The sequence below is a fragment of the Rissa tridactyla genome, chromosome 6, assembly GCF_028500815.1.
Source record: "Rissa tridactyla isolate bRisTri1 chromosome 6, bRisTri1.patW.cur.20221130, whole genome shotgun sequence".
Taxonomy (NCBI): domain Eukaryota; kingdom Metazoa; phylum Chordata; class Aves; order Charadriiformes; family Laridae; genus Rissa; species Rissa tridactyla.
The window spans coordinates 25,290,623-25,314,368 of NC_071471.1; the positions used below are offsets into that span (position 1 = coordinate 25,290,623).

The 23,746-nt window shown below is 38.1% G+C and overlaps 1 long non-coding RNA gene across 3 annotated transcripts in view; it reads left to right on the plus strand.

Moving 5' to 3' along the window:
- Positions 1-23,746, plus strand: part of LOC128911471 (uncharacterized) — a 574,472-nt gene that overhangs the window by 256,788 nt on the left and 293,938 nt on the right. For all 3 annotated transcript variants that reach the window (XR_008467089.1, XR_008467088.1, XR_008467090.1), the window contains one exon: positions 925-1,093. This is a non-coding gene — a long non-coding RNA (uncharacterized LOC128911471). The remainder of the gene's footprint in view (positions 1-924; positions 1,094-23,746) is intronic.

The following is a 23,746-nucleotide window of genomic DNA, read 5'->3' on the forward strand; positions in this document are numbered from 1 at the left end:
TAAAACTACTCTGAGAAAAGTTCTAATCAAAGCAAAGCCCTGTGTGCACACAAAGCCAAAGACACCTTTTTATTTAGTTGTTTGTTTGTTTGTTTCATTAAGTAGAATATAACATTTGTATAATTTCAGTGTGTTTTGACCCTAATGTAATTGAGCCAGCTTAGCTGGGAGCTGAACTGAGATCCTTAATGAGCAGAGACTTGAGCTGAAGTCAGTACTTCTTACATGTGGAAAAGAACTAAGTAATACTAAGGAGTTGTGGGAAGAGATGTAAAGGTGCCCTTTATTAATGATTTATGCAAGTTCATGCTTTTTCAAACACAACCAAAATGGATTCGTGCTAATGGTCTGCACTTTGATCTTCAGAACTCTAGCAATAGTATTGTCTCACTAAATGCTATATTTAATAAGTGGAAATCTGTGGTATTAAACTACTTATAAGCAATTTTTGTCTATATCAGGAGAAAAACCTGTTCAAGTAGGAGACACTGTATCCATTACCATCTTTTGATTTCTGCACTCTCTATTTAAAATCCTATAATAGAGTCAGTACTTCCTGTAGAGTGTTTTAAGTCTCTTGAACAGGCTATTTCTTTATTTGCCATTTGCAAGCCACCAGAGAGTGATCTGCAGGACTTCAGTTATAAAAGATAGTAGGAGAAATGCCTCTTGGTATTCTGGAAGGGAAGTGCTTTTGTGTGAACTGCTCCATGGAGTTCATATTTATCTGTTGACTAAAACTGTCTCCTTTTGCCTTCAGCCCCACTGTCTTCCACACAAATCTTAAACTGTAATAATAAACTAGTCTCACTAACTAATGTTGATTATGTAATAATTAGTGGCATCCCATTGTTGATAATTTTCCCCAAAACACTAAAACAAGATATGAATGTTATATGAATAACTTTTCAATTCACTTTCCAGATGCTGCGTAATAGTTGTGCTACGCTGTGATGCTTCACAACGCTCTAAATTTGAGATGTGCCCATGCGAATTCACATGATCTGTAGTCAGTATCTATCAACAAAGAACTGCTAGTTGCAACTTCATCTGCAGGAAAGCCGGAGTAGTCGAAAGGAAATGCTCCTCAGAGGTAAGAGAGCTTACCCTTTTTTTTTTTTTTTAAATTCTCTCCAATGATGAATTCTGCCCGTTTGGATTTGTCCAGTTGCATGGACTGAAGTTTGTTGCAGGAACGCAGCAGAAATAAAAAGACACGGGATGCAGATCTTCAACCTTGGGTTTTGAATTTTTTCTCTAAATTTAATTTTCAGTTTTCAAAGAAAGATTTTGCTGTGATGAGGGTATCTATTTCTGTTGGCTAGGGAATTTGTATGGGGTTCTTCCTCTTACACTCCAAAAATGGAAAGACAGAACCTCAGAGCTGAAAGGCTTCTCATATGCCTTCTGATCTGCTACAGAAATCCAATTAGCAAATTAATATACATTTCCAGGTTATGCCCCTTTTCAGTTTACGAAAGTTAGACACTTTCACATCCTCGTATTGTAAAGTGGGCAGGTAAGTAGTGGAGAAAGCAGTACAATACCTCTTGAACACATGCCTCTTGGGAAGCAGAGACTGGAAATGAACTATGAGCCATGTGTAGACAAGCCTGATTCAAAGAGCTTCCACAGGGAAATCTGAGAACAGGCTTTTTGTTGTGGACACTTTGGGGATGGCTCCTATTGCTCCTGCTGCGCATAGTCCTTCTTACAGCTGTTTATATTAAGCTGCACCCTGGAGTGATTAGTCTTCTGTAGATGGGCAAGAGGGAGATGTCTGTCGTGTACGGCTGTAGTAAAAAGACTGTGTGTTTGGAGGAAATTTCATGGATTGGATTTGACCTCTGCAGCAAATGAGCTGTGGAAATCCTTGTAACTCTCACCCAGAAAAAGAGAAAGCATGTGTTCTCCTTATCAAATGGCCTTCAACGGTTTAACTTATTTTTCTGTTGCTGTAAGGCCAAAAGCCCTTCTATATCTATGCCTGTTGATCTTGCTTTTTATTATTTCTTATAGTTTTAGCTGCGGTAAGACACACTTGTCATGCTGGGCTTTATAATTTTCTTCCTGAGTGTGATTATAATGAAAAATATTAGACAAAGGAGTAGGAGGGGAGGGAAAAGTTTTTGGAATTGTGCATGTGGGCTGTAGCTAGAACCCCATAGGTGAGGGAGTTAGCACGGTGAGAGCCTGCCTGCCCAGCTTATTAGTACTCAGCATTATGGTGTTGGTGCTTTCAAAATGCTCTTGAAATGAAGACTGCTCACAGAGCAGGAAGATGATATATTGTGTTATTGTCTATACATTTGGTTGCAGCGTTTCATTCTTCTAGGAGACTGTTAGCACTGTTATATGAGTTCGTGCTGTTGCTGTGATTTTTTTTTTTTTAAACGTAATTATCTCAAAAGCTAGAAGCAAAAGTCTGAAAAGTTAGGAAGCTGAAGGCAAGAAGGGGTTACGTTTGTTTCATTTGTGATTGGAACCTTTGTTTAAACCTTTGTTGCGATTCACGCTTTGACTCTTAGAAATTGATGAGTCAAGTTGTAGCAGTTGGAGTCTTTACTGTTCAGCTTCTAGTACCTTTTGAGACTGATCAGTAACTTATCATTCCTCTAAAACTTAATGGGACAGTAGGCACAGGGCAAAAGGCTCTTTCAGTTTCTGCCTCGTAGGTCTACAATGGTTTGAGATGTGTGTTTTGTCTCACTCTTGTAGGATACCCTCTCTTGCAGCAAAAGCAGCAAGGATAGCATGTAATTGACTCAATAACAACATACTGGCCTGTACCCCACCAGCTAAATCCACACATGACTGTGATGCTGAGAGCTTTTTCTCTTCCTCAGTGAGCAGTATAAAGCGGAGAATAATTAAAATAAGTGCATAGCTTGCCTGCGGATGTCAGGTGCCAAAGTCACTGAAACCTGTAACTTCAAAAGATTTCAAATTCCGGGAAGGTCTTTCAGGATCTTTGTATGATCTCAGCTTTTTCCAAATTCTCCATAATCGTTACACAAAGAACAGTCTAGTTCTGTTTTTCTTCCTTAGTTTCTTTATGTGATTCTTTGTTTAACTAGATGAGAATCTAGTATTAGATTCAGTTCAGTCTTGATTGTCTGAATCTCATTTACTTCCTGCTATTAAATCAGGATAACAGGTCATAATACTTTATTAATAAACATTTGATGCCTTCATCCATAATTCTGTTCTCTCCCTAACCCTTTCTGTATGGATTTGTAGCGTCATGTTGAGCTAATGTATGGAGTACCTATAATACAAATTCAGCTATCCAAATTTGCCAATTTTGGATTAATATATTGAAAGATTATTCATTCATAGCAAATAGTGAGAGCTATGTCAAAGGAAAATAACAAGATCTTGGTATAGGCAGAGTTGTAATTTTTTTTCTCTTATGCAAGTAAGATAGAAGTGATGTTGAAAGTAATCAAAAGGGTGAGGGGAAAGAATAATAAAAAGCATCAGAAAAAAGGAATGTTCTGAGGTCTAAGAACTTTTGAAAAAGCAAAACGTTTTACCTAGTGTTCTTTAGCTAGCTTCTGATTTAGACCTTAGATATTTACATATAAACGAAAAGCATTAGCTGTTAATATTCAGGCAGCCAGATACTGAAGTATTTTGTCCCTTTGCAGGAATTTAAAATGCTAATGAATGATTAGGCTTCACTAACAAGCTGCCTAATTTCACTTGCAGTGATTTAACAAGTGTTTTCCATCTGGGAGATGCTAGAAACTAACAACTCTTAATTTTTGGCAATGGATTTGTTAGTTTATTGTTCTTTCTGAGGTTGTGTTATGATGGAGTCCTATAAAGGGAGTTGTTGGTTGTTTCTGGACCTTGTCAGAAAAATACACATGGGTAATATTGTTAGAAGAGGAAAAATTTATCCAGAAGACTATATCAACACATTCTCTACAGGCTTTTCCTTAGAAACATATGTAGATTGAGTATCATAGTCTTCAAAGCAAAGAAGCAGAACTTTGTTTTAAGATGGGATATTCAAAGCTCTAAGGCTTATTTCTAGTGTAGCAATTAGAAAGTTCTGGGAGCATCCTGCAAAACTGCTACAAATGCATTGTTATGTTACATAGCAAAATCTAAAAGGAAATATACTATGGATTTTGTAGTGAAAATACTTTATAAGTAAAAGCACATTTATGATATATTTCTGTAGTTTCTGTAGTTTTAGGGCACATAATTCTCACAATGTAATACAATAAAACTTTTAAGTTGTGGCACATGTCAAGAACCAGACAGAAGGTAGGCACTTCTTTTGCATTCAATATGGACTTTATTTAAAGAGAATGTTGTGTGATATTGGCTGGCGTTTTCAGCATGTCTTAAAAAGCTATATTCCTTCTCCCTGCTTCACCCCTTTTCTCTCTGTTCCAAATAACATTTTTCACTTAATTTCCATTAGACTTGTAAAACTTGCCCTTTCCTAAGTTAGCTGTTGTGGAGATGAGAACAAATAGATCGCTATTTGGTCTGGTGCAAATGCAAATTGTTTTCTTTTTTTTTTTCTTGTTGCATTATACGAACTGAATGTAGGATGGAAATGTACAACACAGGCATCCTATATAATGGAGAACAATACGAATGTTTTTGCTATCAGTATCTCTGTTAACTGCTCAGGGAGAAAGGGATACCTCTAGTGGTATTTTCATCCCTTTTGCATAAACAAGATTCCGTGCTTTATGAACTTGCTTTTATAACGTGCTTAATGCGTGCTCTACGGCCAGCAAGGCATCAGAATGCGGATGTAACTGTATACACAGAAAGTTCCGTTAATCTTGGCTGTGACTCCGCATGATTTTAGAACTCTGTACATCCTTGGGTCACAGTCAGTCTGTTCAGCACCTTGCAGCATCAAACCCCCAGTCTTTGAAACACTTAGTTTAAACACGTATGGGTGCAGTTGGTATGTATGCCATGTGCATGGGCACCCTGAAAGCAACACCAGGCGATTCATTGTGTGTATGGGTGTGCTTGATAAGAACAAAGTGCGCTTGCTAGAAATGACAAAACATTCAGCAGCGAGAAGTGTTTCTACATCACTGTGGTGAACAGCACTTATAAAACTAAAGGGATGGGCTTTTTTCACAATTTGTTAATGTAGACATATCGCAGATTTATTTATTTTTTTGTCATGTGTTGTAGAATTGTTCTGCATATTTGCTACCTATATTGGCAGATCTCCTAAGTTTTCCTAAGTGGAGAAAAAACCCAAACACAATAATTAGAGGCCAGTAGTGCTGATGATGATGCGGGTAACTATGAAGTGAAAATATTTATGGTCAATAAATTCTTACTGAATTCAATGTACCTAGAATCAGACAATAAATGACTTCTTTCTCACTGCTTTTTTAGCCTTATTGAATTTGAGTAATGACCCCCCTATTTTATTTCTCTCCTTTGAAATCTTAAAAGGGGAGGTGGAAGAAGGAAAGGAGGTGGGGGGAAGAAAAAATATTCATCTCCCTGGCGGTAACTGAGCTGCAGTAACTTTGGTTTTACAGCCTTGTTGTTCCGCACTGCAGTCTAGTAAGTGCCTTAGATCTGAATCACCTTATTGTGTGAGGTTTAAACACTAATTTTCTACTCTCCTATTCTAGAGAGAGAGAAACCTTAGCATGTTCATGTAACTTTCCAGACTAATTGAGCTTCATCTGAAGAAAGCTTATTAATTCAAATACAGGTGTAAATGTTAGTATGCTGCTATCATAAATATTTTTTTTTAGTTATTTCTTGAAGGGGGGGTAGGTCATGGTTTTTTTTATAGTTATTTTATGCAACTGTAGTAGGTACTTTTGCGTGCTTTTCACTCAGTGTAAGGACTGTTTTATTTTGGTAATGTAACAATTTAACTCTAGTTAGGAAATAGTGCAATGAAAAAATCCCACCATTAAAAAAATACTATTCCTTTAAAGATTCTACATGCTGTGTGTGAATTAATGCTGTTTTCGTTAAAAGTTTTCATTGAGTCTCCTCTGTTTGAATGTACAACAATGATGATTATTAACATGCAGTCCTGTAAGAGAATAATCCTCCTTTACGGACAGAAAACAGCATTTGGTTTGATGCGGGAAATTAAATCACTTTATCCTTGTGAGGCTTGTTAATCATATCTGAAGTAGAGGATTGTAATTGATCTCAATACTTGCTGTACAAAATAATTTTCTTCGCTTGAGTGTGAAAGACTGCATATCCATTTTTAGCCTGTTTTTTATCTTTAACATTGGTTTAAGCTTTTGTTTTTAAAAAAAATTCAAACAATAGTTTCCACAGCTAATAACAATTTGGTTCAGAAGCACCTTCTGTGCGATTCCTTATGCTGGCAGCAACTTTGAAAGCGTGGAAAGAACAGAGATGAGCTTGAGATAATGACTAGGTAATTAATTAATACAGTAATATCCCAATTTGTCCACTTAGTGGAATTTCAGTTCCCTTGGTGAGGTGGTTGGCTGACCCTGGTGGGAGGAGGGGGTGAGGCCAAGCAGAGAGCTTCTCTTAGTAACGCTCTGTTTTCAGTCTCAGTCCAAAATATGAAACTTACTGCACGTGTCTTGTCTTCCTCCCATCTCCTGTCCAGGCAGTACATACATTTGATTTTTGTTCCCTGAATCTGTTAATGCATCCTATTATTTCTGCCCCCTGCCCAATGTGACTACAATATTTCTAAGCTTAGACTACGTGGATTTAGCCTCAGTGAGCCAAATAGTTACGGAAAGGTACGCTTTTGCTGCTTTAACCAGCATGGTGCAGGTAGTGGTTTCTTTTTGTCATAGGTTTGTATCTGTTAATGCACTTAACAACCAGATTGTATGAGCTCTTAAAGTTTAGTCCTGCCATGTGGCATATGTGATATTTACCAGTGAACCATAAGAAGGTTGAATATTTAATCCAAATAGCCGGTTTGGCTATAAAATGAAAAAGAAAGGAAATGGAATTAATTTGTGAGTTGTGGATGAGGCCCAGGATGGAAATACAAAACACAGTAGAAGGAAATAATATGAGTATTACCTCCACCAGTTTCTTATCTGCTTGAGTCCAGAGTGTTCAGAGAGCAGAGCACATTTCAAGGCAATTGAGTGCTGGAATTCACTCCTGCTGTGCTCTGCTCATCTACTTCTATAGCCCAGATGGAACCTTATTTACCAATCAAAGTAGGGATGAAGGAATTGATGGAGCTCAATTTGCAAGGATTAAATGATGTACAGTCAGTTTCAAATGCTGTTGAAAATAAAAAGAAAGAAATGGACGCGTGGTTGAGCTACTTTCATTTGAAAAAGTTTGATCAGTTTTAAATTTCAAGTTCTTTTATCAAACACTTTCATTTTGCCTTCATCAAAACTCAAGTTTTTTCCTAAAAGAACTTCCTAAAAGAAGCTGACAGGAAATTTCCATCCAATGTTAGACATAGATATGTCTGTGGTCATGGATGATTTAAGCCCAGGGCCACTGGAATATGACAATATGTCCTGGTTTTAGCTGAGATAAAGTTAGTTTTCTTTCTGGTGGTTGCTGAGTTTTCAAATTTGGTAGGAAAGGAATGTCAATAATGCATATGGTTTTAGTTGTTGCTAAATTATGTTTATACTAGTCAGGGACTTCTTTCAGCTTCCCATAGAAGCTGAGGTGGAGCATCAACAGAACAGTGGAATGGCCAATGGAGCATTCCGTGCGATGAATGTCACGCTCGGTACATAAATGCGGGTTGTCTGGGGGTGCCCAATGTGCAATCTGTGCTTGGGTCAGGCAACAGTTCACCAGGTGATGAGTGACTTGTGTCTTGTATATTCTTTTGCTATTATTATTAGTATTATTATTGTTTTCCTTTTCTGTTATTGTTCTATTAAACTGTTTTTATCTCAACCCATGAGGTGTTTGTTTTGTGGTTTGTTTTCTTGTTTTGTTTTTTTTTTTTTCCTCCCCCCTTCCCCTCCTTGTCTCCCTTTTCTCCCTCCCTCCCCTCTTGGGGAGGAATGGGGGGTGAGCGAGGGGCTGCGTGGTCCTACCTGCTGACTGGGTTTGAAACATAACCCAGTCGCCACGCAGATGTGTTTCCCATCGTGTGTGTCTCCTTACTCCTGTCCTTTTCCTCAGTCAGGATCAGTTCACCCCAGCTGCATAGGTACAACATAAGTGACAGGATTTTTTTGTTCCATTGTGTGAATGTTTTGAAGCGCTTCTGATCTGGATTGCGATTGGCTAAATTCAGCTAAATATTTCTTGGATATATGTTCTATCGTGGTCCAGCCTTCCTACGATATCAGCTTACGTGGTCTGGTAGAAAAAGAAAGCTGAGGTACTTAGCAGGAGCATGACTCTCTCCAAAGAGCCAAGTGAGATTTTCTTGCCAAACTGTGTGCTTTATTACTCTGATGGTGATCTGAGGAACTTCCAGAGATACTGGACATCTGGTTTCCCACCGTGACAAAACAGTGCAAATGGTTACAAAAAGGGAACAATTAAAAAAATTGCAGTGGAAGACTCCTAAGAGGAAAGGGAGGAACTAGAGGGTTTATTCTTCCACTGAATCTGTCATAGGTTTTGTTCTCCATTTAAACAGGATTTCTGCTTTTTGGGGGTTTTTTTGTGGATTTAGCAAAGTTAATAAAAGGAAAATGAACCACAATACTCAATATATGAGGGAGAAACTGCTGCTTATGTGTATTTGTCAGGAGCAAAGGGAATAATCTTTGCAGGGGTCATATAAGGAAAACTGAAGTCTCTGCTGAGAGGTTAGTAAACTGGTCTCCAGCCATGTATTTTATAAGAAGGGATTTGAGTATTTGAGATCTTTCCTCTTCTGTTGACACACACACAAAAAAAAATCTAGTTAGTAGAAGAGTATTGATTGATTGCTGATGAAGTTCTGAAACAGTGGATAGAAAAATGATGGTAATGTGCGGTTGTATATACTTGCAGAAACAAAGTGTAAATACAGCTGTAAGCACTGCAATGAAAGCTTAGAGTTAGGTGGTGAACTGGCATGTACTCGTGGTGGTGATCCCTAAATGTAAAACTTAGGATATCTTGTCTCTGTTCTTGAAAGGAACCCTACCTGGAGGCAGATCAGTGGTTTAGTATTCTAGCTCCCCATGGAGGACAGAGGAGGGTTAGGCTATTCCGTTTTGTGGAGTTGTTTCTGTCTGTTTGGTTTTTGCTTTTGATTTTCACTTGTCAGAGCTGCCTGAAATAACAGCTCTGTATCCTAAATGGAGAAATTCTGAGTCAATGACATAATTTTTGGTTTTCCAATGATCATATTTACCCTTGCCTTTGTTTAGTCTTCCAACTTGCTTTCTGCTCTCTTCTCCCAAAATGATGCACGCACCTCTGGTTTCACAGCAGTTGTTATTCAGCATCAGAAAGGTAATACAGCAGATCTACAGAACAAATCATTAAGGTTTTGAGGGGGGTTGTTTTGTGGTTTTTTGGGGTTTTTTTGTCTGGTTTGGTATTTTTCTAGCAAAACGTCATCAGGATGGTTTTTAATGTTACCTTGATTGAAACAAGGAACATGTAATATTAATAGGAGCTGTGTGGTTGAGAATCAGCATTTAACACGCTTATCCCATCCATTCCCTAGCACAAATGCTACATTTAGCTTTTTATTCTTAGCAAAAAGAAACACGGAATTATCCGGAATTGCCTTCCAGTGATATTTAATATACTCTTGTGTGCTGAGACCCTGACTAAATCATTCCAGGTACACACCATATGTTGGGTTGAAGTCAGTCTTTGCTGAGAAACAAAGTATAATTAAAAAAAAAAAATGTGAAGCCCTGCAGATTTCATTGTCGGGCTTGAAATTGGTGACAAAGTCAGTTTGTCCAGCTGTAGACTTGAGTGCATCCTGCAGCAATTAGCAGCCTATCGCCTGCGAGTCAACCTATAAGATGGAATTGTGGCATTGAACAAACTGATGAGTGGTACCAGTTTCTGTTTTTTCTCATTGCGATTTCATATAACTATATCAAATGATTGCATTATGGGAGCTAAGTTAAGTGTTGTGGCATTAACTTTTAAAGCAATAGATTTGAAATAACAACAATAAAAAATAATATACTAATTATTGCTGTTGTAATAAAGTTTAGTTTATCAAAGCTATGAAGGTCCTACAAACCTGTTGTTTTTGCAACTAAAAGAGCATCACTAGAGAAATTTCGTTTATTATAATTACGAAAACAGATACCGTGAGAAGCAGATGTTTTGAGAAAGCTGAAAAATGGAGTTAAGTTTTAATGAGAGCTGTTGTTGTGGTTTAAATAATGCATATCTCCAGCTACATAGATGCTTACATTTAGAGATTCTAAAATCTTATTTTCCGGTGTGGGCACAATTAAAATGTCTTTTTATCACCAATTTAAGTAATGCTTGAAAACTAAGAAATTCAAGTGTCTTCCCTGAAGCAAGAAACTATTCAATAACGATAACAATGGCTTATTCCCTATTGTACTGAATTTTGCAGCAATAGCTTTTTGAAAAGAACTAACCTTCAACAACCTGCATTGCCGAAATCTGGAAATGATGTTCTGTGGGACAGGAAAAATGCAAAGATCTAAGCATTTCATAGAACCACTATACTTTGTATTCTGTTCAAACAGTAGTCTTTCATACAGTATTTTACGTTTCAAGCTTGTTCTATTGACCTCATCTGCATTTGCACCTCTTCTCCCAATCAACTCTAGCCTTTAGTTTTCACATGACTTAAAAGACAGGCTAGAAATTTAATTTTTGGCAGTTTTGATTTAAGTGAATTCTGGACTCTCAGGAAATCCCTTCTGGAGAAAGTGGAAAAAGGGCTCTGAACCAGGCTGGGGTGCAGGGAGTGTGGTGCAGTGAGAGGTGTTTTTGCCTCTTTCAGGCATGGGCCTTTTCTGTCCTATTTGCCTGGCATGTGCTAACCTTGTCTTTTATCATACTTCGTACCCCAGCCCAGGCCACTTGCTTTGCTAGGCAAGTTCCAGGCCTCTCAGTTTTCTTTCATCACTCTAAGGCTGCGTTTCCTGCAGGTCCTATTTTTGGCACACATCCTGGTCTTTCACTGAGCAATCGTTTCCTTTGCCCTGACTCTGGAGAAGGACCTTGCTCTTTGTGCAGAAGACCAAAGGGGGAGTCGTCATTCCTCAACCGTTGCTAGAAAGCAAGCCTGGCCCACCCCAGGCAAATGTATCTCCAGTGCAGGGCAAATCTTTGCTGTCTTCTAAGATGACCCGAGTATGATGGATATTAAGTCACACAGTATTGATGTAGGGAAGCTTTTCAGATAAAGGTTTTTTTTTTTAAACTTAAGCAAAACTGTGTAATTAGTGTAGGACTTAAAACTGGCTAAATGTATATGAAAGTATCCACTAAAATAGCAGATATATCAGGCTGTCTTAATTATGGGCATATCTACAAGCTGTCCTTCAGCATATTGAATTCATTCAGATTGTAGATATATGCAGAATGAGTGGGGAAATAACGGAAACATCCCTGCTAGAAATTATGTTTTAAAAGTCTTTAATAAACGCAGTTATACCTCTTAATGAACAGTAAGTTTACTGTAAACAATATGTAAAAATAGGATGGGTGTCTGAAATATGGTGCTATCTTAGAGTTTTGTGTGGAGAAATTAAAAGTAGCTATCAGAATAATACAGCATTTTCACTACTTTTTTTTTTTTTTTTTTTTTTTTTTTTTGGAATACACAAGGCATGTCACAGTGCTCTGTAGTGTTGTAGGTACCAGCATTTCCTTGGATTGCTCTACTCAGTCCTTTTCTGTCTTCTATTATCTATTGAAGAAAAAGACCATAATAAAGATCTTATTTTTGGATACAGCTAATCATAAGGAAAAAATGCAGAACTTCTTAACTGTCTGGCAAAGCCAGCAATTCTTCAGGGACAATGCAGTTAATTTCCTTTCTTTGTATTTCATATGCATATTGCTATTAATCATGGAGATCATAAGCTCAACATTCCTGAAAATGTGGTAGTTAAATAAATGCAACTGACTTAAAATATACCTCATAAGAAATCTTTGGAGAGCTAAGTTTTTTGCTGTGCACAAGAAATTGTTAGTATTCTTTCTGAATATGGTGTTGAAATGGAGCAAAGGCCTAGAGCGTGCAGTCAGACCTTTCTAGGGCCTTGCCGTGGTTTCAGCTGGGATGGAGTTAACTTTCTTGCTGGCAGCTGGTGTAGGGCTGTGCTTTGGATTTGGGGTGAGAAATAGTGCTGATAGTGCACTCGTGTTTTGGCTGTTGCCAAGCATTCGAGGCCTTTTCTGCTCCTCTCGTTGCCCCACCAGCGAGGAGGCTTAGGGTGCACAAGAAGTTGGGAGGAGCCACAGCCAGGACAGCTGACCCCAGCTGACCCAAGGGATATTCCATTCCACGTGATGTCACGCTCGGCATATAAAGCTGGGGGAAGAAGAAGGAAGGGGGAACATCTGGAGTTACGGTGTTCATCTTCCCAAGTCACCATTACATGTGGTGGAGCCCTGCTTTCCTGGGGATGGCTGAACACCTGCCTGCCCAGGGGAAGCAGCGAATTAATTCCTTGTTTTGCTTTGCTTGTGGGCGCGGCTTTTGCTTTATTATTAAACTGTCTTTGTCTCAACCCATGAGTTTTCTCACTTTTACTCCTCTGATTCTCTTCCCCATCCCACTGGGGGAAAACTGTGTCAGTGGCTGCGTGCTCCTAGCTGCCGGCTGGGGTGAAACCACGACGGGCCTTGAAGGAAGTGGGCTCCAATTCTTATTCCTCAGTATGAATTTTATTTATTTTTATTAAGCTGTCTTAAAATCTGTCTTAAAATATTATTGGTGACTTCGTTACTACTGAAACATGATAGGTTCATTGCTGGCTGTGGATGTGGGAGTTTGGTGATTCTAGGTCAGAGCATGTCTGCATGTTTTATTCTGATCTAGAATGAGTGTAAAGCATTTCAGTACCAGACTGGCACTGCAGGTAACAGTTGCTTTTTGGGGTTTTTTGGTTGGTTGGTTGGTTTTTCTTCCCTTTAAAAAAAACCCCACAACCAACCAATCAAAAAAAAAAAAAAAAAAAAAAACCAAACCAAAAAACCCAAACCAACCAAGCAAGCAATAATCATCTGTGTTTGTTGTCATAAGCCTGTCACTTAACTCTGCATTTTGCAAGCCTGAAGAATCCTAAAATCAGATTCCATAACTGAATTAAATTAATAGATGTAACCGTTTGTATGTTAATTACTGTCTCATATTCCTGCCTTAATACTTTACTTTGCAGTGTTGTGCTCTGGATTAATTCATCACTCGAATTGTGTGACTGAAAAGGTCACAGAAGGGTACTGCGAGTGTTGAAGGTCTAAGCTGTATCGCGGCTCATAATTTACGATTACTCATAAGAAAAGGCAGACAGAAAACAGGACAGATGAGGCTTTTCCAAATGAAATAAGAAGCAAAGTGGTTTCTCCAACACAAGCCCGTATGACAGACCTTGACAATGTAATTGCTTTCAGTCTGCTAACTTTAGATGTACTTGAGCATTTTGACCAACATCTCGCTGCTTTATCTCCCTGTGCAAGTAATTCTTCTTGTTCTTAAAATTAGCATTTATATCTTATTTTAACCTTAATTAATTTATTCGTAAATAAACTGTATTCAATCTAGAATGTAAACACCATTCTAATTACTTACTTCTATATGCCCGCAGACCTTGAATGGCCACTTACTTAAGTCAAAGGAGTTTCTTTAAAAAAAAAAAAAGGAGGGTTATGACAAGTGCTCTCTCTCATCAGTTGCAGAAGAGAACAAGATACACCTGTGTAGCCAGAGGAAGATTATTTTTTTTTAAATTCATAATAACCATCAAATCAATTAGCATAACCATGCAATGCTCATTTTGTGGCACATTACACCAGATGCTGTTAACTTGGTGACAATGTAAGCTGGTTGGCATTCTGGTTTCAATTTTTTAGGGGGTGTCAGTCAAAAGGGCTTTGAGGTGAATCTGTTTTAAGGCTTTCACAGTGAATTTCCCGAAGAAGGCTAAATAGAGATAATTAACACTGTAAAAAATCCAAGTCACTAGCAAAGGCAGTGTGATACGCAAACTTTTTTCTTGAGACGAACTAAAACAGTGAAGAGAAAATTATGACAATCACTTCTTTTCCCTGTAAAATTCTGCAGGTTAAAACAGTGGTGTAGAACAAGGAGTGCTCAACTGCAATCTCTTGGGAGAAGATCACGACTTGAAACGCCAGTTGGTTATTTCTGCCCGCTTGGGTGTAGTGGGTGGTCTTTGCTGTGAAAAGGTCACATAGAATTTTAATTAGGAAGAGGGAAGAAAGCAGGAAGAAAAGGGACAGGAAGCACTCTGCAGCCTGACAGCGTACCTGCCCTGCTTTCCCTTGTGCCTCTCCAGCACAGTATGGCTTTAGCAGAGTCACCTTTGTCCCTCGAAACGCCCCCGAGCTGGGTGGCTGAGGCTCTCGGTGGGAAATGCACCTTCGGGGCTCCGTGCTGGAGCAGGGACTTGTACCCTTACTGCTATTATCCTGCACAAGTTCTCAGGTCACAGAAACGCTATTCCCCCCACTAAAAAGGTGGGAAATTATCACTCTTAGTTTAGCAAGCAGCATTCAAGTGGTGTCTTTTGATTTATTTTTGTGGTACTGAAAAAGAAATGAAGCAATTTGTTTAAAGCCGAGTAGAAGGCTTTGTTCAATGAGGAAAGAAAGCTTTTCGCTCTGCCTGTCAAAGAAAAGTGAAAATAAATGTAATCGTGGTTGCACCGAAGTGTACGTCTTTGGTATCCACACCCTGAATATGGTGTGTTTGCTTTGGTTTGTTTTTTTCTTTTCTTTTTTTTTTTTTTTTTTTTAAGTGCTTTTAGTTCTTTTCAACCCCTGCTGAAACCATTTTACACACCATTACCTGTACTCACCATTACCTGTACTGAGGACTAGGCCTCGGATCTATAACAGGGCCAGTGGTGACCACGTATCTGCTCTTACCTAAGGTACTAAAGGTGATGAAAGGCTTTGAAAAGCCAGAGCTTTCCCTTAGTTTAGCTTCCTTTAGAAACTAGGTTTTCTAAACCTACTTATCCTAACTGTTACTTTTAGTTCATGTGGTTCTGGGTCAGAACTTGTCCTCTTCGTTAAAAATAGGTCTGTCTTGTGTAACTGTGTCAGGTGTGCCTTCATGCTGTGTTTGTTTATGTGTATATAAGAAAGGCTTAGGGAAAGAGAGAGAAGGATGATACCGCTGGTTCTGAATTTTTAGTTATTTTAATTATGGCTGCAATTTATTTTTGTGTTTGAAATGGAATGTTTTAACTACTATGCTTTTTGATAAAACAAAATGCACCACACTATTGCTATGAAGTCCTTAAAAATCAACAGGAAGTTCCAAAAATGTGGATTGTTAACGTAACCTTTCCCATTTTAATGTCACTATGGGTATTGACATTAAATATTTAATAGAAACATTTTATTTTCACTGTACGAAAGTGGGTGGTGGTGTCTATCCTATTTTCAGTGGTGTGGTAGGACTTCTTGGCTGCACCAAAGGCTGTGTAAACCTTGCTGTGCTGTCTCCAAAGGTAGTTCTGAGAGGAAACCAGTGAGGGTATAAATGAACACTAATTTTACAGGAACTTAGCTAAGGAAAATGGTTCATGTATTCTCTTAACTGAACTAGGCAGTGCCAACAGGACTGGGTTTAAAATATTCAGAACTGCATTTTAAGATACAGAAATAAGTGGATGTATAGTCAATGCCAAGCTGCATCAAGAAGGAAGATTGTAATTCTGAAATTCTTTCACTTTAAATCAAAGACGTCTGGCTGTTTATACTATTAGCAAAGAATAACGCTTTCTCTGTTAGTGAACTTTCAGTGACCATTATAGAAAAGGAAGCTTTCTTTATTATACACTAGAAAAAATATACAATACTAGAATATACAGTTGAGAAGATATGACTTAAAATAACTTCTGACCTTAGGGAGATGAAGGAGAGAGAGTAGCAAGATATTGTTCTTGAAGGGCAAAGGTGAGGGGGAGGGAGAAGGAAAGACTTTTAAGACAAAATGAGCACTGAAAAAGGCAAACTTCGTATGTTCTAAATCCACAAAAGATAGTTCTTATTGCCTAAACAGCCACCTTATGAGTGTAGTCTGAACTCCTGAGGTAATCCTTTGCATTCTCAAGTGAAACTTGGATTTTTTGGTTTTGTTTTGTTTTTTTTAACTCTATAGTGTCTTGGAAAAAAACTGAAGGTTTTTTATCAGCCAGAAAAGCAACATGCTCGGTCACTTGTTCTTGACTGTAACTCTTTCTTCAGCAGCAGTTACTAGATACAGTGAATCTATTTTGCGAAAAGGAAGTGGTGTATATATTAAACTGTGATCATATGACATTTAAATGTGACTTCTGTGTTTTAAATGCTTCTAAAAATCCTAGAATTAAGTTCAATAGATTCTAGTGGGACTGAGCATCTAAATAATTTTATTAATTAAGGCTCCATTAATGCTTTGATGCAGTTACGCTAGATAAGGTATTTGTTCATAATTACTACTTCAAATTTTTGCGAAATAAAGGGGAAAGCTTTTATTCAGTTCAAAAACTCAACTCTTTCCCACAGAATTATTGATGAAAAGCCTGAAGGGTTCGATGTACAGTACAAACTGAGGCGTCAGTTTGCATTTGGATCTGCTCTAGAAGTTTATCTGTTGTCGGCTGATGTGGCATTACGGCGTGTTTTATTTAACTTGTTGGTTTTGTGAAATTGGTGTTTATGCAGCTGTATTACACAGATTGCTTCCTTTACTGCTGAATTTTAGTTTTCCCGATGAGAAACGTGGAGGATGCCAGCGAATACACAGCACTGCCAAAAAATGTGTTCAGGACCACAAAGAATATTTTGTTATGTAAAGCAGTTTTGTTTGTTCTGATCTCTAATATTTTAGTTTTTACCTGGGGAGGGGGTTCCCCCATAATCTGTTTTTTTTAGATTAGTATGGAATGTATCCTAAATACTGAGTGAGTTAGGAAATAACGAAGAGACAGTAATGTGGGTTGTGGTTTGCTGGGGGAATACTGGCATTTGGCCTAAGATAATTCAGATGTTTGGATGTGGCTGACAGTCACCCAGACTGTGTGTTGAAGACATACTGATGCTGACAAGTCCTGGCACTATATTGTTTATGAGATCTGATGAGATAACAGCATGAATTAATATGGCTGCAGTATGTAGACGACACACTGTATTAATCAAACTGAAGTTTACAGGTCTTGAGTTGTTCACTTAAAATTTAACCATCTTTTAAAAAACAAAAGGTAAATAATATTGTGATCTGTCTCCAAGATTTATGTATACCAAATCCAGCAATATATACCTTTATAGGAAGTCACAATTCAGCTGTGACATCCTTCATTGCAAAAATGCTATTCCAGACATCACAAATGACATTTCCCTTTGAGCTAGGCTGCAGATGAAGAAGCACCAATACTGTTCAGAAGCTGATTTAGAGTTAACAGGGGGACAATTTTACTATGCTACAGTACATAAACATTCTACACTGACGTTTTATAGCTGGTCACAATGCTGATAAATATATTTTATGGAATATCTGCTTGTAACGTGCAGATAGAGGCAGGAGAATTCTCTGTTATATTTTGGTTTATTTTATTTTGTCATTTTAATATGATTCAGAATAAGCCTGATATGCCATTAAGAACTAGCAGATATACTTAGCTTTTAGTTACACTGATGTAAATTACAGTTTGCTGTCTTTGGTAAAGTTATTCCACACTTATAGAACAATTTGCATATTGTAGCTATGCCTTATGGCATTAGGAAGATGTAAAATCAGAGCAAATGAAATAAGCATCAAACCTTTCCTGGAAATTATTGCTGCTGGTTTTTTGTTGTTGTTATTGGGGTTTTTTTGTTTTGGTTTTTTTTTTAATCCTGCATTTGAAAAATAAAGCAAACCCCCCCACAAAACAACCACCACAAAACCCCCTTACACAAGATGTCTGTATTTGTACTACCTTCTGGAATAATAAAAATACATTCTGATTAAAGGCTAATTATAGTGTTTGCCTTAGGCTCTTTGTGTCTAAAGAGTCTACTGCTGACATTGCAATAAGTGGGGTCAGTGCCTGGGGAGGGCTGGCTTCCTAAATCTTAAGTTCCTTAACTAGTCATTCTGGTTTAAAATGTCATAAACCTTGCGATCCTACGTTAATTTATTTTTTGACATCTTTTACTGGGTGCATTAGAACAGGGAAATATGAGACTATGAAACTCTAATCCTCTTCTTAAAGTCAGTATGAGAAGTCTTATAAGCCCTATTTTTTATCTTGTGTTTTGTTTTGTTATTTTTACCTGAATTTTACCTGTTGCTGAATATTATTCTTCGTCACTGTTGGGGCAGCTTCAAATCTGTCTAAATCCTGGAAGACTTTCCAAGCCCCAGAGGGTTTTGCCACCACACCCGGGAACCACACCCGGGAACCATCCCAACCAGGGTGGGGCTCAGTTGTGAACCTGCCTTTCTCCAACTCTGCCCTCTCTGCGGAGGGCAAGGAAGGAGACTAGTAGAAAATGAGAGCTTCTTCTTTGCGATTTCTTACGGTTCCATTATAGATCTCTCACTATAAGTTATCTTCTTAACAGCTGGCTTAATTTGTTTGAATCCTTTAGACTGAGCAGGGAAAACCTTGTTTGCAGTGTAGGCGTATGATTTAACCTTTGTGACTTCCGAAGGAGCAGGAACAGGTTTGCAAATATCAGAGCTGCCTTCCTGTGGAGCCCTGGCTGGGACTGTGCTGGAGGCAAACACCTTGTAAATCCACAGCATTAACATGAAGCTGTTGACAGAGGCCTCAGAATTACCATACTACAAAGTGTACGATTTCCTATCCCAGGATCATACGTGGAGATTTTTGTGTCCTACAGAACACTGAAATGTACGGCGTGGATTCTTATAGTCTACTGAAATATTTTGAAGGCATGATGAGCTTGGGAAAATGCTGTCCCAGGAATTGCAATATGCCAGTATCGCCTGCAGGGTGTCTTTGTTCAGTTTTGATGTCATGCCTTAACGACCGTGTTTCCCTACTGTAAGGGAACTATCCTGGCTGAGCAAAACCTTAGCCAAGTTAGGAGGAAAAACATAACCTAATACCAATTGTCTTGATTCTTCTCTTGCAATGTGTTACACTATACTGAAGCTAGTAGTGGTTATGGTGCAATTCGAGTTTTAGCATTGAATTTATAGGATTTGTTTTACTTCTGTCTGTTTGCTTCTCGCTCAGCATGCACCACAGGATGATCAGTATTAGGGAAGAATCTTGCAGTTCCTCCTTTTTCTGCCTCAAACTGTCAACACTAGAATATGAGCTATCAATTTACCTGGACGCTCACCAGACATGCACACTTCTTGAAGAGAGAACCTCTGTACTATACCAGCATAGTAGCGGTGATGCGTTTGTGGGGATTTTAGAAGCAACAGAAAACAAAGTGCAGATTTAATGTTAGCTGAGCTGCATCTGTGCTACAAGAAAAAAATGCATGTTTCTTCCTCTGAAATAAGCTTATTTTGCCTTAGTGTTTTCCTGTCTCTTTTGTATACATCTGTCTAGCCCACAATCTAATTTTTTATTTTTAAACAAGATTCAGAATGTGTCAACAGAGTTAAAATATATTAATATTAATTCATGAATTTGAGCCACACTCTGGATCCCACCCCAGGGGTCTTTCTTCATCAGCACTGCTGTAACGGATGCTAAGGTTGGATATATGTGGTTTCAGTCATATACATCTGAGTACTGTTGTGCTTTATTATGCTCGCATGATAGACCACATAAGCTAGAAATAAATCTTTGCTGATTGCAGAGCAAGAACTAAAGAGACAGAACTTGAGACGTCTGGCTTTGGCACTGTCCCTTAAGAGTCCTTAAACATGAGCTTGTAGAGTGTTTGTTTTTTGACTTATGTGGTAGCTGGAGCCTCTGTCTTGTTACTTCAGCTAACAGTTATGTTTTTTTATCCCCTCATGGATATGTCTTTGCTGTGATGATGTTTTTCTGAGTGTTAACAGGGTCTCTGTATTGGTAAGCATACTGTGGAGCTGTGCCCTTTTTTAACAGTGTCACTACTAGTTTTGCCTTTTTCTGCCTGGCTGGGATTTCTGTGAATGCCTTGCACAGGCTTTTGTTTCTGTTTTGGTTTTCTTCTGAAAAAAGCTGAGCCACATAGATTTTCTCACCATAAATTGCAGGAGAAGTCGGCCATCCTTCTAGCAATGGTAGAAAGAATTATGGGCAGACGTTAAGTGTCTACAAGCGTTTTACCTTCTTGCAGACAGAACTGGCAGACCGCAGTCCAAACTGGAGGCGTTACCTGAGCCAGGCAGCCGAGTTAAAAGCACCATTGATTTCAGGTCAAATAGTTCTGTATTTTGGCAGGGGAAAGGTCAGGAACAGTGGCTGTGGAAGAGCCTGGATTAGCTATGGTGTGAATACAAGTATTAGTCAGCAATAGCACAAGGGCAGATAGATGCTTTAAGTGGGCAAATGCCAATAAGGCCTGCAATTTGACAGAGGTGTTGCTAGTTTTGCACTGGTATTGAATTTGTATTGATTTGCGTTTCGGAATTTATGTTACATTAATCATGTGTTTATTTGTATTGTGAACCTTAGTAGAAGCAAAAACAGGGCCCTCATCAATGTAAAAAGCAGTCTTTGTTACTGGGTGTGTTTGTGCTGGGCGGAAAGTGCTGCCACTGCAGTTAACCCCGCTGAGCTTCAGGAGCTGTAATTATTGCTGTTAGTTGACATCTTTGTTGCGTAGAGTATAAAGATGACTTCAGTACCCACTTTTGCTGTTTACTTGGCTCTGTTATGCTTTCCTTGGAGTTCTTTTTCCTTCTTTCAAGATAGTTGCATATTTTTTTTGAAAACAAACAAAAGAAAAAAACAAACCAAAAAAAAAAAAAACAAAAACAAAAACCAAAAAACAAAAAACCCAAACAACAGTCAGTGCAGCTCTGAACACTTAAATCCTTATAATACCACTTCTTTTAGGCACCTTGCATCTGACGTCATGTCTGCCATCAGTAAGAAACAAAAATTAAATCATTGGAGAAGAATAAAATACTTTGGTTTGCTTTCTTCAGTGATCAGTTAGTTATACATGAAGAAAGGTGTTGGAAAGCAAGAAATACTAAAACATACGTGTATAAGCACATTCTTAAGGCTATGGCATTTGAGAACCTTTATAGTACGGATGAATACAAAGACTTTTCCTGGTATGGTCTGAAGAAACTCTTTTTGTGACTCTCACAAACCAGGCATTGTATTTCAAAAATGTTCCTTTAAACAGAGCTGATATTTCACTGTAGGTTTTTCTGCCAGAAATATTCCTATAGCTGCTGTGTAATGATGCAATAAATTCACTCAGGAGCTTGTTACAGTTAATAACCTGTAAAGGGCAAAGGTATTTGGACAACGCACATTAAATTACACCTGTATCAATTACTAATAATGTAAGTTATTTCTTCTTTTGTCCTTCAAAGAAATGTCATTTTGTAGAAAAAAAATAGAGGTCAACTTATTTTCTGCATGTTTAATTTTTACAGCCAGTGACTTCTTTGTGAATAAATAATATGCCTTGTTCAGAAGACAAGCATCAACTCCGAACAATTATCAAAGACATTAGGATACAATGCTAATGTATTTCATGCTTCAAAAGCTACAGCTGCCAGAAATTCATAGTTATCAATCAACATTTTTTTTGCTGTTTTTCGTGTATTAGCAACGCACCAGGGGTAATAATGATGACCCTGCCTGCCCCCACTCTTTCAAATAGATTTACTGGTTATACTGACTCACTTAATGTGCCTCTCTGGCTGTTTCATAAGCAGGTACCATTTCAGAAAGCAAGTAGCCTTTTATTTCCCTCTCTCTGTAGAACGCTTTTTTTTTCTTTTTTTTTTTTTCAGACAATTTAACACCTTTCTTGGTATTTGAATACAATTACCTTTTCTGGCACTAATCTGTAAATTAGAAAGCTAAACAATAGAGCTGCAATAGGTAAAGGCTTTGTCTTTCATAGCCTGTCAAGTCATTCTTCAATTCTTCAATAAACTATGTCTGGTGATTACAGTGCAGGCCCTAGCGTAAAGTACTCCGTAAGAGAGGACTACTCCATTTATTGGAACAAATGTTTGTGCGGCTGAGGTCAGAAAGGTCTTTGGTAAATTCTTGCATATAGAGTGAATTATTTGAAAACGTGGAAAGCCAAAGATTGCAGGGGTTTTCTAGGTCAAGGCTTATGCTACAGGCAGAAAAACTTGTATTAAAGGAATTTGCATTATGTGCTGTCTCCATTTAAAAGACTTAAGTTTTCCAATCCCGTCTCTCTCTCGCTTGACCTTCATCCAGAATAGACTGTAATAAAAACTATTTTTATAAGTGACAAAAAGGAAGCACAGGTACTGCAGCTATAACCATGTGAGATTACCTGTGGATTTATGAGTAGGGGTTGTTGCTGCTTTGGTTATAGCAATGAATCTCACTTGTGTTAATAAGCAGCATTGTCTCTGCGGTGCGGATGCTGGGGCAAAGTCATTGTGATGCTTTTTGCCAGAGCTAGCTGCGCACTGTGGCAGTGAGCTCTGTTTTCTGTCTTTCACACTAGATAAAAAAGGAATCTATCTTGAAGAGAAAATGGAAATTACAAAATGCCCGTTCATAACTTTGCCTTTGTTTTTTTTTCCCCTGCCCTAAATTACTGGATCTACAGATCATTTCAAAATTAGTTTCTCAGAAAAGGAGCCCTCATCTTTCATGGTAAAAGAAAGCAGCCAAGGCCTTGTGAATATCCTGCCATTCCTTGCTGTTATTCAGATAGCCAAGGAACAACAGACTGAATAGATATTCCCCTTCAGATGAAACTGGCTGCCCAAAGCTGCCTTCTTGCATCTCCTCTTCTTTTATATGAGGTTTGGGCTGAGACATGCCCTGGTATCTCCTATTTATGAAAGGAGGATGAGAGGAACGGGAGGCTATTGGGATGAGACAGTGTGATACCTCTCCTTTTGGCTTTATGCTCTGTGAGATGAAGGAATGATAGATGAGGAAAGATTTTGTGTAGAAAAATTAAAATAGCCTGTTGCAAGTAGAAACTGTGTTGTTAAAGTTATGGTCTGAAATGCAATATTATTTACATCATATTATACGCTATCATAATTTTGTGGTTATTGCTGAAGCAATTGCAGGCAAGATATACTTTTACATAGGTTTGTAGATTTAAAAAATACTTAAAAGCTATTTAAACAGCTGACTACTTTTGCGAGATCAGTAAAATTTTACTATAGCTTTTGAAAGCTGGCCTGTGATATTGATATGTGATTGAAAGTTAGATTGGTTTTTTTCTGATGCTGCAGAAGAGAGCAAAAAAGCTAGTTCACAGTGCTTTAGTATTGCAGTAGTAAAAGGACAGGAGGAATTTTTATTTTTATATAGAATCAGAGGATTTCACTTTGAATACCCATACATAGAGTTTGTAATCTGCAACTATGGTAAAGAATACAAATTTAACAGACTGGTTTTGCTGTTAGACGTTTGCTTGTATTATTAATATGTCTTTGTGTGTGTATTCGTAACTACTTTCCTACAAAGACCAGTGTCTGAAACACCTGCTTTTGGTACCTCAGGGGCTTGCTTGTTGAAATGCAACA